This window comes from Humulus lupulus, chromosome 4 (assembly GCF_963169125.1).
Source record: "Humulus lupulus chromosome 4, drHumLupu1.1, whole genome shotgun sequence".
NCBI classification, from domain to species: Eukaryota; Viridiplantae; Streptophyta; class Magnoliopsida; order Rosales; family Cannabaceae; genus Humulus; species Humulus lupulus.
The window spans coordinates 123,749,319-123,753,335 of record NC_084796.1 but is presented as its reverse complement, the minus strand read 5'-3'; positions in this window follow the sequence as shown (position 1 = coordinate 123,753,335).

Below are 4,017 nucleotides of genomic sequence, written 5' to 3'. Positions count from 1 at the left end.
GGATGAATGTAGAGATGTCATCTTTAGAGCGACCCCACCCATTTTTCATAGTCGGAAGAGCCTACGAACAACATAAAAGTAATGTTAGTGAAAGAAAAATATTGTTCTCAATCAGATGTGCAAGATAGAAGAGACTTACCACGAGCAGTTCGTTGAAACTGCGACCAATAACCTGGTCGGTTTTCAACAAGGGAAGAGTAGCAAAGGCTTCTTTGCTGAGTCGGTATTTGGCCACTTTCTACAGCTTTTCGATGGTGGAGTATGAGGCATTGGAAAACATTTCACTCACAACAGGATCTACTTCCTACTTGGCGGAGGACTTAGGTTAAAAAGGTTGAGAAGACAAACAAAATAAGTTAAAGTGTCTACAAGGGTTTATAGAGATCGAAAAGAGAAAATTATAAGTAATATATCCGAACTAAAGCTATTGGTCACTACTTTGTCTAATATATTCCTCCTCATAGAAATCTAGGTTAAAGCTACTCATTTGAAAGATAAAGTTGTCAATCCTGTCGAACATGCTAACAGGAATGGGCAATGTATTTAAGAGAGTTGAGTAATCCATACCATTCTCATCCTTGGATGTGTCGTATCCTCGACCAGGATGGTTAGAAAGTTTTTTTTCCCTTCACATGGGTAGGGGGTGTCTAGTCGAGGGGAGGGTATTGACTCTCTACAGTAACCCTAGTCGTCAGTCGGCGGCTAGGTGGTTAGGAAACGTCTTTGGATTGGGAGGCCTCCTAAACACCTTCTCCTATGGCGCTCCCAACAGTCGCTTCCTTCACCTCTTAATTGGTCTCTAATAGGCCGACCAACCTTAACTTATTTTGAGTAACTAGCTCCTTGATGCTTTTTTTCTATGGTGGTCATACTGGATAGGGAAACGAACCTCTCTACCATACTTTGAGTAGGCTACCTATATTCGACAGAGTAGATTACAAATAAAATGGAAATAAATGACCAGAAGTTTAAAAAAAAGAAAATTTTCCATAAGGAAAAATACCTCCCAGGTGAAGGACAGGTTGTCCGCTACATGGTCGGTCGTGAGAAAATATTCTTGGAAATACTTGCCCACATTGGACTTGTAGGTGATGTCAGTCAGGAAGGTGCGAGCAGATTCCTGATGGAAGATGTGGAATAACCCCGTGTTGTTCTGGTTGGGGTTGGATTTCAAATCAAACAGATAGTTGATTTCATAAGGAATGGGTACGGGCCATTTCTTTTGATGGTAAAGAATGAAGTGTGTTGATAACACTCTATACCCTTTTGGCGTGATTTGGATGGGAGAAATGTCAAAGTAGTTTGCAACAACTCGGAAGTACTCGTGCAGAGGCAGAGTAGCCCCTGCCTCGATGTAATACCTCGGCCAGGCACTGTAAGCACCTCCGGGCATGTTTCCCCTCTTGTCAGGGGTTGGCTTGAAAAGTGTAATCCCAGGGAGGCCATACTTTTTGGGATATTTGGCAACCATCCTACTCGATATATCGCTAGGAGGGGCAACATACTATGGTATATCCTTTTTTGCTACTTCTTTTACAAAGGCGCGGTAAAGGTGGATCTCTGGAGGGTGCTCGGGTGTGGCAGGTCGGTTGGTTGTAGATGGTCCTTCAGCATTGGCCGCGTGCTGGCCAATGTGAGGGTTAGTAATTTTCTTCCCCCTCATAGCAACATGTTTAACTCAAGCCATGGAGGGCCTTGCAGCGGGATAGCTGATCGATGGTGGTGGTGATGTTGTATTTGTTGTAATAGGTAAGTTAGGTTGTTCGGCATCTTTGAACAACAGATTGAGAAGCACTTCATCTATTGGCCACTCACCTTCTCATGGATCGTGCATTAATAACTAAGATGAATAAGGTGAAGTGAGAATCTACGACCAATAGTGGAAAAAGAACAAAATGAACGAAAGGAAAGGATAACGCGGCTCGTTGATAAAAGTTAGGCTTTTATCCAACCAACAACATCATTGTAAAAACACAAACAACCTAAGAGCATGTTAGAAAAACATATCAAAAAGTGAAAATGAAAAGTTTCTTCAGAAAAAAATTTCAAATTCTAAACTACGCAAGAAAAACTCAGTTTTTTCAATTACCCAAAATCGAATTTTATGTTCGATTTTGGACCCTTTTGTACCCTAATCTTAGCACGAGTTCATTCACTCAACTTGGTTATAGCTGACAGATAAATACGTGGAAAAGCAATCAAGTAGAATATCTGATTATTATCTATACGGTCAGCTCAAGGTTCGTAATTGTTAGACCTTGTATTAGGTGTCCTGACTTTACCATAAACTACAAATAAGATAAGTCATCAAAGCACTAGCTCGGGGTCGGATAGCTATCAGAACACAAGCTCATGGAAGATACACAGCTCGGAGTGATTCAGATATAACGCACACTAAATAATCCCCAAAGATTTAGGATTTGTTTATATGCTTGTTCATGGTCAGGTCGTCATATTTATTATCCAAGATAGCATGACATATTTAATTTGTGATCAAATCATATCCCAATATAAATGGGAATTATTTGTATTGAATATAGACACTATGTAAATGCATGATTGACTCATGTTGTTACCCAAACCTGTCCTTGGAATTCCCCTATAAATAGTGGGAATATTGGACAGGAAGGGGGGGGGGGGGGGGGGGGGCGATTATTCTGTAATATCGAAACTCTGCCAAAATAGAGAGAGAAACAAAAATAGTATTGACTCGTGGACTAGGTGGATTTTAACCACTGAACCACGTAAAAGTTTTGTGTTCTTCAGTGAATTCTGGTTATTTTTCATTACGGTTTACCATTAAGAACTAATTTGCCTTTATTATATATTAATACACTATTGGGAAAATGGGGGGAGATATAACAACCATTTCGGTAGGACCTCATTTGGCAGGCACAAGCAGTGGGGCCCATAAGAGGTACATTAACGAACTGATGTCCCATAGCAGGGTGGAGTTTGGCCCGGAACAACGGTTATCGAAACAACAGCGATTGGAAAAGCAACTTATCATTTTCACAGAAGAGGATGCTAGTCACGTCCAATTCCAACATAATGATCTGCTGGTGATAACCATTTAGCTCGCCAACCGAACGCTCCGAAGTACACTAGTGGATAATAGAAGTTCTGTGAATCTACTATTTAGGTACACCTTGGAAAAAATGGGGTTATCTGTAAATGATTTGAAGGGGACCTCGATGATTTTGTACGGGTTTTCTGGTGAAGGATCGGCAGCCATCGGGACGATCAAATTGGTGGTGACATTGCGAGAAGAGTCACGAATTATTTCCAACTTGCTCAAGTTTCTGGTAATCGATTGTTCGGCAGCATACAATGCAATTTTGGGCCGAACTGCGCTAATGGCATTTGAAGCCATAACTTCTATCCACCACCTAGCAATGAAATTCCCCTCAGCTGTGGGAATATGCACCGTCAAAGGTGATCAGCTCATTGACATGGAATGCAATAACATTTCTATGAAGGGAAAATCATAACCTAGGAAGCAACCAATGGTAAGAAATAACGGAGGTGAGGAGTCCCTGATGGACCAAAGATGGGTATGTTTTAAAAATTTATAACTCGCAAGCGCACGAATCGTATATGACATATAGTGTTCGTGTAAGCACGAGATCGAACCCAAAGGAGTTGTCTAAAATAAAAAAGAAAACTCTTTTAAACCAAAATTAATAATTCTAACCTAGCTCAAAAGATTGATGAGATTTAATATAATGAACATAAAATAAAAGATTTAAAATAATGCTATTTAAGAGAATAAAAATAAACCAATAATGATTTGAAAATAAGTGTTAAAAGAAAGATTATTAAGATACTAGAATCCACAAAATGTAAGCTTAATAATACTTATTAGTATATTGATTCCCAAGTTTTAGTGATAGTTAAAATAAGTTAAACTATCATTTTCCAAATAGATTTATAATTTTAAGCACAAATTACTTCTAAAAATATAGGATTTATCTTCACTTTTCAAAAAGTATAATTTCAAAATATTTAATGTGAATG